Source organism: Mustela erminea, chromosome 8 (genome assembly GCF_009829155.1).
Source record: "Mustela erminea isolate mMusErm1 chromosome 8, mMusErm1.Pri, whole genome shotgun sequence".
NCBI lineage: Eukaryota > Metazoa > Chordata > Mammalia > Carnivora > Mustelidae > Mustela > Mustela erminea.
In genome coordinates this window covers 44557689-44568015 of record NC_045621.1, presented here as the reverse complement: position 1 = coordinate 44568015, position 10327 = coordinate 44557689, and the positions used below count along the sequence as shown (strand labels likewise).

The following is a 10327-nucleotide window of genomic DNA, read 5'->3' as shown; positions in this document are numbered from 1 at the left end:
TGTGCCTGTCCTGGGCACTGTAAGATATTACGCACAGGCCAGATATCAGTAGCACAGCCCTTCCCCCAGTTGTTATGATCAACAATGTCTCCAGACATTGTCCAGTATCTCCTGAGGGCCTATGGCATCTGTCAGCATGTTATTGAAGATCAGCAGCCCATTTCAGACTTGAATGGGGACAGTATGCTTTGCTATCCAGGGCTAGGGAGCCCACAAAGGAAGTTTTACAGCAAAATCAATATCCAATACCACCAAATATATATCTGAAGTTCAATTTAAAGAAAAACTTCCCAAAGGAAACTGCTGCCTGAGGAAATAGAAGGTTGATTATTAATAGATGTGGGGTGCTGCTGGGCTGTGTTCTCATCTGGAGGATAACACAGTATTTCTGCCCCACCAACCATAAAAGCCAGCATGAGTTAAAAGACTGGGCTCTAAGGGTCCCTGACTTTGACAGAAAAGAGAGTCAGAAAACTATCTGGCACAGACTGATGGGAAGGTAACAGTAGGTAGAAGAAGAAGGGATAGTCAGAAAACTATCTGGCACAGACTGATGGGAAGGTAACAGTAGGTAGAAGAAGAAGGGATAGAAGAACATTCAGCTTTCTTCATTCAAGAGATCGGCATCAGCAGGTATTTAAAAAAAAAAAACAAAAACAAAAACTTACCAATCTGTAAAACATTTCTTCTTAAAAGCCTGTTTTCCATCACTTAATGTTTCCAATTGGGTGAGCTAATAATGTCACACTGTAGAAAATTCAGAAAGTACATAAAAGTACAAAGAGACATAAAAACAATCACCCTCAATCTGACCAAAAGAAATTGCTCTTGACATATGTTTATATTTCTGTCCAGATAATGTTCTCTGTGTGTTTTCACATTGTTGAGCCCAACTTGTCTTGCTCTAAAAATTCTGTATTCAGTTTTCGCCCTGTCAAGAAAACTCTGGAAGCAAAACGTATCCTAATGTAATTAACCATCCTCCTATTGTTGGGTATTTACAAAAGTCACCAAGACAAAAGCAATTTTGGTCCTGATGGATACATCTCATGATTGTAATATACTTAGCTCAGCACCTAGCTTGACACAGAGTAAGTAGAGTGCCCAGTGAATAAGTGAGAGGGTGAGTGAGTGTTGTTATGACATGGAGAAATTGCTTCCCTGACAAGTTAAACTCCCACCAACAGTGAATTTCTATCTCCTAAAACCTTCACTGTCATTAGCTATTACCCTCTCTTCACTTCACTGTAATTCCATGGGTGAAAATAGAACTAATTGTTCTCTTAATTTAATTTGCATTTCTTGACTACCAGGGACATTGACTACTTGAGTAGTCAATGTGTTTTGTAAAGAAGATCTGGTTATGACCCTGTTTTGAATTTCTTGAAAACTTAGTTCATTCCTTTATTACTTGCATGAGTCTCGCTCTTAATAACGATATTTGATATTAACCTCTATCTTTTGCAGATGTTTGGGGTTTTTTAAATTTATAACTTCACATTTGCACATGAATTTGCTTGGGGGAAAACTCTCAGACAAGGCAAATTTACGAATACAAAGTATAAAACTCTTGAAAAAACCTATTGCCATAGGACACAATTAACAGAACAAAATCATGGGAGAATTCATACCTAATGAAATAGAGAGAAAATGAAGCAATTTGAAAAGGACTTTGACATTCAATTGCTGTACTGTCTGGAAATAGAAGGAGTGACAACAATTAAGTGAGAAAAGACATTTCAAGGTTAAGAAAATCCTTTTGGAAATCTAGGAGCTGAAACACACCATCATTGAAATAAACAAAAAGTCAAAAGATGGCTTAAACTGTATACTAGATATAACAGAAGAGGGAACCAATGAATTAGAACATGGAGCTAAGGAAATCACTCAAAATGTAGCACAGAGAGAAGAAAAATAAGTTCGGAGACATGAATGTTGATGGAATCCAAGATTCATCTAATAGGAGTTCCTGAAGGAGAAAATGGGCAAGTGGGGACACTTAAGCAGATAATAACATAGAATTATTCATAATTGAAGAAATATGAGTCCCCAAATTGAAGAAGCTCACCGAGAGATGAGAAGGATTGAATCTTTTTAAAAAAGATTCCAGACACACACATATGATAAGAAACGTCAGGGAGAAAGTAAAATATTTAAAACACAATAAACAAATAACAGATTAGCAGCAGAGTTTTTATCAATACAAATAGATGCCACAGCCCTGAAATAATAGTTCCAGATGTTAAGGACATAGAACTCTCAATCTTGAAATCTATGCTCAATTACATTTCTATAGAGAGGTATATAATGTCTAAGAGAGTTTCTGTGCATGCACCAGTGGTTTCAAAATTTGCCTGCATATTGGAATCACCTTGGAAGCTTCCTAAACACTGATGTCTGTGTCCCACCCCCAGAGATTATGATTAGTTGAGCTGGAGTGTGGCTTGGGTTTTGGGATTTTTCTAACATGCAGATAAGTCTGGCATTCATTGCCATAGACCCTTGAATAAAGAATGAATTTTAACAACAACAAAAATGAGCCCAAAAAACAACAAAGGAGTATCACAAAACATAGTGAACAAAGAAGTAAAATATTCTGGCCAATGAAATATTAAACTTAAAATAATACAGCAAAAAAATCCAAATTGGACCTTTATTATAAAATATAATAATAATAGTGAAAAACATACCTATTTGAAAAATACGAGGAACTAAAATTCTTTTTTTTTTTTAATTTTATTTATTTGACAGAGAGAGATCACAAGTAGAGAGAGAGAGAAGGAAGCAGACTCCCTGCCTAGCAGAGAGCCCAATACGGGACTCGATCCCAGGACCCTGAGATCATGACCTGAGCTAAAGGCAGAGGCTTAACCCACTGAGCCACCCAGGCAGCCTCAGGAACTAAAATTCTAAATAGCAACATGTAAGATAAGAAGAAGGAAGTTCAAAGGGAAATTATTGTGTTCCTGGATTCTTTTCTTTGTAAAGAGGGCTTAGAGTTAATTACCAAATGCATTTGAAAAATAAGTTAAATCAATTACTAAAAAGTTGTAAGGAGTTATAAGTGACCACAAAAAGTACTGACACAAAATGTTTAACTTTCAAAGGAGCAGATAACAAGGAAAAAAAAGAAAACTTTCAACCTAACAAAGTCAGGAAAGAGAAAAAAAACTAAGGAAAATAATGTTGGGGGGGGGATGATGTTAGAAATAAGTCCCAATATGTCAGTCAACTCAATAAATGTAAATGAGTTAAATTCTTTCTAAAAACACATTTTTTTTAAAAAAGAACAGATACTAAAATTGAAGCCTTGACTAGACACCAAGATAAAGGGATCTGAAAATCCTAAATGAAGTATCAGATTCACAAAGGAAAGAGTTGAGAACTGGCTTTGAACTCACACCTTCAAGAATATGGTGAGAACATAGATTTGTGGGGACAGTATAGGTTTGTGCAACATGTCTGTGGTGGAAGAAGTGTTTATAGCTGAACCCTCCCGAGAGGGAAGGGTCAGAGGGGTGACACTTCCCCCACCCCCAAGAGAATAGGCTCAGCTGTGGTTCTTGGAGAAGCTGTATAGGTTTGATGCTGAGGGCTTGCTCTAGACTGATGACTTCCTCCTGTCCAAAATGAAGGGTGACCAGATGCTTTCACGGGAGTGTGAAGGCTCATACAACCAGAGGTGTTTAGACACAAGTAGCCCTCCTATACCAGATGCCAGGCATACAAAAGAGAAGGAAGCAGTGTGGGAGACAGGGGCAAGAGACAGACAAGAAACAGAAATAGGTATGCACATGCACACACATGCACACACACACACACAGCAGCTACGTGAGGCCCTGCCCTGGAGGACCACCCAAAGTGTCTAAAGGACTTTCAGCAGCAGAAGCCACAGGAGAGTTGCCCTCTCAGATCCAAGCAGAGAGGCAACTAGCAAAGCAGACCCCAGAGGTCCTGCACAGGGGTGCCAGTGAGGGCATGAACAGCTCTGAAGAAATGAAAAGTGCCCCCATGAGAGCTGTTTAAAACCTCCACTGGACCTGCAAAGAGGAAGTACCCCCCAACAAACACACACACATACACTCCTCTCTTCTCTCCAAGGATTCAAGCCTGGTCAAGGATGGCACCTCCACAGGGGCTGTCAACCCCACAACCACAAAGCTCATGGGGGGACAGAGTGGGCAGTGAGTGCCATCATTTCAATTAACAGCTCAGAGGCACTTATTCAATTTCTGAATTGAGATGTGTTTGAGGTGGCACACTAGAGGTCAGAGGTGAGTATGGGACCTGCCCAAGCCATGACCACCAATAAGCACACTGTACAAAGACAGGGGACAAAACTAAAGTCCTGCCCTCACTGTGACATAAGTCGTGTTTCCTGTACATACTAGTTACAAAATATTCAGCTACACACAGTGCATGAGAGAAACACCCTGAACACCCCAAAGGCAAGGAAACACAAGGTGTAAATAAAGAGATGAGAAAGAGGCAATCGCTGAACAAGGAAATCTTGCCTGGCTTTATAAATATTGGACAAAAGAGACTTTAAGGCAAAAAGTATTATTAGGGATAAAATGATCATTTTTAAGGATAAAAACAAGAGCTCCCTGGGAGAAGAATAATCTTCAGTACACATACATCAGATAGGACAGCCTTACCACATACAAAGCAAGAATTGACAGAACCATAACAAGTTGGATAACAAATCCAAAATCAGAGCAAAATAGTCTAACACACTTCTCTTACTAACAGATAAATCAAGCTTTCCACATATCAGCAAGAATAGAAACGATTGAAAGATGCTAATTGACATATGGGATATAGATAGACTGGATATGGAGACAAGAGATAGAGATGAAGATGGCATGGGGCTGGAGGTGGGGTAGCGCTAGAGATGGGGATGGAGATGGGGATAGGGATGGAGACAAAGATGGGCATGGGGGTGCAGATGGGGTTGGGGTTAGAGATAGGGATGGAGATGGGGACGGAGATGGGGACGGAGGAGCACATGAGGATGGGGATGGAGATGGGGATGGGAAGGGGGTGGGGATGGGGAAGAGATGGGATAGAATGGAGATGAGGACGGAACTGAAGATGGGGATGGGGACAGGGTTGGAGAAGGGAATGAGGTTGGAGAAGGGAATGAGGTTGGAGAAGGGAATGGGGACGGAGAAGGGAATGGGGGCGGAGATGGGAAGGGATGGGACGAAGATGTGGATGGTAATAGAGATGAGGATGGGGATGGAAATGGGGTGGCGATGGAGATGGAGATGGAGATGTGGATAGAGAGGGGATGGGGAGGGGATGGGGATGGAAGCCAGGATCGGGATAGAGATCAGGATTAGGGGTGGAAATGGGGATGGAGACAGAGAGAGAGAGAGAGAGAGAGAGGGATCTCCCAGAGCCACAGATACAGACGATGCATTCTTTTCAAACTCATAAAATATGTTTTTTAAATTTGAGTACATACATAATGGATCACAAAGGAAGTATTGAAAAATTCCAATGATTTGAAAACATGCACTCCACAATGATTTTATAAATAAAATTTTAAAGTCTGCTAAAATACACCCATACATTTGGAAACGAAAGAGCATGTTTAAATAATTCGTGGATCTGGAAGAAATTGTAATGGAGATTATAAATACTGAGAACTGAATGACAACAAAGGAACTATACTCAACAATCTGTGGGAAGCAGATGAAAGGATACAGGGAATTTATAACATGAATATACATATATTAGAACACAAGAGAAATTTTAAATTAATGAGCCAAGCATTCACTATGAGAATTTAAATACGAAAGTCAATGTAAAACAAAGGAAAAACAAAATAAGAAAATAAGAAAGTTCACAATTATGGAAATCACAAATCAAGAAGTAATGGAGAAATGAAGTAAAGTAAAGTAAAGGAGAAATGAAAAACCTCAAAAGCTGATTCTTTACAAAGGATTGGTAAAAAAAAAAAAATACAAATTCTTTTCTTGATTAACCAAGAAAAAAGGCTTAAATAAATATCAGAAATGAAGAAGAAAAGAATCACTGCTAAGTAGTGATCAAGGTACAAAAATAAATGAACAATTGTGGACTAATATATTTGGAATCTTATATAAGGTGAACAGTTTTCTTCAAAAAAAAAAAAAAAGAAAGAAAAATTACTGAAGCTTCTCTTTTTAATAACATGCTCCAAATCCTAGAAGAAGAGGGAAGACTATCTCCTTTATGAGGCAAGCCTCCCTATGGTAACAAAACCAGATGAAGCAGGAAAAATAGGAAAATTATATGAAATTTCTGCACAGCAAAGGAAATGATCAATGAGATTTTTTTAAAAAAGCAACGTGTAGGATAGGAGAAAATATCTGCAGACCACACATCTGATAAGGCGTTAATATATAAAACGTATTAGGAATTCATATCACTCAATACCAAAAAGGCAAGTAATCCAATCAGAAAACGGGCAGAGGACCCGAATAAACATTTTGCCCATAGAAGACACACACATGGCCAACAGGAACTTGAAAGGGTGTGCACCAGCGCTTACCAATCCTCAGGACCATGTAAATCAAAACCACAATTCACACCTGCTGGTTGGGTTTGATTATCAAAAGGATAAGAAGTTAAGTGTTGGTGAGCAAACACTTCAGAGTAAAGGGAACCTTTGGGCATGGTTGGTGGGAACGTAAATTGGTGAAGCCACTGTGGAAAAGGGCCCTATGGCCCAGCAATTCCACTTCCGGGTATACATCCTGAAAAAATCAAATCGGTATCTCAGAAAGATATCGGCATTCCCGTGTTCATTGCAGCGTTACTCACGGTAGCCAAGATGTGGAAGCCACCTAAGTCCCAAGTGTCCACTGACGGACAAATGGATAAAAAAGATGTAATGTATACATATAAAATGGAATACCATTCATCCATGAGAAAAAAGGAAATTCTGCAGCTTATGACAAGATGGTAGGAGAAATAGAAAAATGTGGAACAAAGGGTACAAGCATCCAGTTAAAAGATGAATAATTTCAATTAAATTTAAAAATAAATAAATTAATTAAATCTTTTAAGGAAAAAAATGAATAATTTCAGAAAAAAAGATGATTTCTGGGATTCTAATATTCAGCAAGGTCACTACAGTTAGCAAATGATACTGTAAACTTGAAATTTGCTAAAAGAGCAGATTTTAAGCACTCTCACTGCACCCCCCCAAAAAAAATGTAGCTATATGAGTTAATGGACGTGTTAATTAACCTTATTAGGGTAATCATTTCACGATGTAGACATACATCTAATCATCACATCGTACACCTTAAATACATGTAATTTTGTCAGTTATACCTCAATAAATCTGGGGAAGTTAAGTAGTTAATTAATTTTTTTTTAAAGAAAATTACGAGCTTTGCGCAGTGGTAGTATCGTAGCCAATGAGGTTTATCCGAGGCGCGATTATTGCTAATTAAAAGAAAATTACGAACAGACACTCAAAACACCAAATAAAAAACTGGCAAATAGAATCCTAAAACACCTGAGAAAAATTATAAATCATGACCAAGTTAGATGTATCTTGGGAACATAAAGATGGCTTAACATTAGATAATCTGGCGAAGCGACTTGCCGTAAAAACTGGTCAAAAAGAAAATCAGGATCACCTAAACAAATGCAAAAGAAGGCTTTGATAATACTAATGAATCACGATTAAGGGAAAGAATTCTTGCCAAGTAGGAACAGAAGGTAATTTCTTAGTCTATTAATAAGTATCTACCCGAAACCTTCCAGAGATATTCTAGTGGGAACATACTGACATTTCTCTTTAAATCTCCAAACTGGGGGACATGGAGCAACACAGCAGACTAGATGCTTCAAAAAGGTCACAAAACCCAAAAAGGGGGGACGGGAAACTGCTCTCAATTTATAGACATTAAAGAGTGGCCCCTAAACACAGTGTGTGAGCCCGGCTGGAGCCTGGACCAAGTGAGAAACAGCCACAGCGACCCTCTCTGGACAGACAGCTGGTCATGTTTCTCCGAACTACAGCCATAGACGATCTTCAGTTTATTAATTTGTACATTAGATTTATTTAATGTAATAAATAAATAATGCAATAAATACATTTATTAATGTATACATTAAATGCTTTTGCCACCAAAATCCCAAAGTACTCTTGCCTCCTGGAAATTTTCAAATTGTCCCTCAAATTATCTAGGATGAGGACGAGCTAAAGCCATGCGCTTTGCAGACGGCCTCATTGCCTTCTGCAAACTCCCCACCCAGGAACTGCCTTGGGTCCCCATGCCCCATGCGCAAGGCCCTTGTTCTTCCCACCCCTGCCTTCAGCCCACCTGGGACCAGAGCCACCTGTTGGAGGGTCATGATGACAGCCTTTCTGAAGTGCCTGTCAAAATGTCACAGTCTGCGGGGAAGGAAAGCCACAGCACTCAAGCTGTCTGGATGAGGGTGTGTGGAGGGATAGGGGTCTCCATCCTCCCCCAAGTCTTCCACGTCCCCGCGGCAAGGACAGAAGGTCACTGCAGCTCTCTGCGCTCCAGCTGCTGTGCCAGGCGGGGGACAGGCCATCTGGATCTCTTCTGCAGAAAGAAACCAAGCCCAGAACCAACTCAGCAAAACCGAGGGCAGCCCCGCCCTGTCTCGGAGGCCTTGCCACCTTGTCACTCTCTCCCAGTCTCCTGGAAGCATGGAGCATCGTGGCCCCTGAACTCTTGTCCTGTGGACTCCTTTGCCCCCCCAGGGGTAGGACTGTTGCACTACTCGAGTGTAGCCCTCCCCACCCCCGCAAGATGCCCGTGGCTGGGCTTCCTGGCACTGTGCCAGGCCTTGGCCTGTGGGGAGGGTGGCTTCCCTGCCAAAGGCCACCTGAAAGGGACCCAAACCCAAAACTTCTACAATACAACAACCAAGGCTGCTGGGTGCAGGGGGAATCACGGAAGTGAGAACCCCGCCCCTCCAGAGCCCAGGAGCACCCCCTCCACCCCCAGCCTGGGTCCTCTCCTGGAAGGAGCCCTGAGAGCCTTCTGCATTCACAATGGGAAGAACTCTGCATGACAAGGAATCCAGAAAAGGAAGATTTAGAGGCCCAGAGAGGAGGGTGAAGAGATCTGGGAACTGTTCCTGGAGGTTCCAGCTGAGCTGGCTGAAGCCTGGGAGATGGAAGGACACTTTTGTCTCTTCCCGATTATTAGCACCAAAGAGCTTTATTCTCCAACAACAGATCCTTCCAGGGAAAGCGCCACATCTCCAAGGCACTCATGGGATTCCTATCAGCATTCATAACCATCTTCCCCGACCCGTCTGGTGAGGTGGTTCCCGTGCAGCCGTAATCTCCTCCATGTGGCCTCCTGCTCAGCCAGCTTCTCAGCTAAAACTAAAATCTATTCATCAACAAATACTTGAGTATTGACTGTGCTGCCTGAGTGCGGGCTGGTTCCCAGATCCCAGTACCCTGTGTGCAGTAACACGCCATTTGTAGTGAAGTACTGCATCAGATGACATGCAGAAACATGCTTCTCTGGAGCCTTTTCTCATGCGTGAAACTTAATGGAAATTAACGGTGAACCATTTGCATCCAGAGTGGAGAACGGGGCATCTCTGAGCTACAGGTGAGTGTTCTCCTCGCTTCTTCACCCCCAGCTGGGACCTCAGCCGGACCACAATGCTGTGTGGGTGCCCTCCTGGGGTGACCACACGGATTCCACAGACACACGTGAAGAGCAGGGACGGCTTCCCACGTGGATGGTCTGACATGGAAAACCCAGCCCAATCTATTCTAAAGATGAAGCGAAGTCAAGACCCTCTCCTTACCCCTGTAAATACAGGCAGGACATTTCTCTTTCAAACTCCTTTTCCAGGAGTTTTGCAAAAGGTCCGTCTTCCTTGGCTCTTCTGTGTCTCTGCATCTGTCCCCGCTGTCAGGCATCTCTGGGTCTGTCCCCACTGGCTGTCACACATCTGTACCTCTGCCCCACTGGCTCTTATGTGTCTCTGACACTTTCAAGTCCATTCAACTTACAGTTGAGGTAGACCCACTCCGGGACAGGCCCCCTGCCAAAGGGGGGGTGCCAAGGTGCACAGTCCTAAGAGAGTCTTGCCCGTGAGAGGTTCCCAGTCCAATTGAGGGGGAAGCAGGTGAGAGAAGGAAAAGATGACACAAGTAAATGCAGGAACACTGGGAGGGAAGGAATTTTGCCTAAGACTGAGGAAAGGAATGCTCCAGGCTCCCCAGAGCCCAGCACTGGAGTTGGCCTCAATGGATCCCTTACACTGCATTTTATTTGCACATTAAGGATCATTCTAACATAAAAATCCCTCATTCTTGATCTTC

At 41.8% G+C, this 10327-nt stretch overlaps 1 pseudogene; it reads left to right on the top strand.

Moving 5' to 3' along the window:
* The first annotated feature begins 7386 nt into the window (after positions 1 to 7386).
* Positions 7387 to 7511, top strand: LOC116597930 (annotated as a pseudogene).
* Positions 7512 to 10327: the final 2816 nt, after the last annotated feature.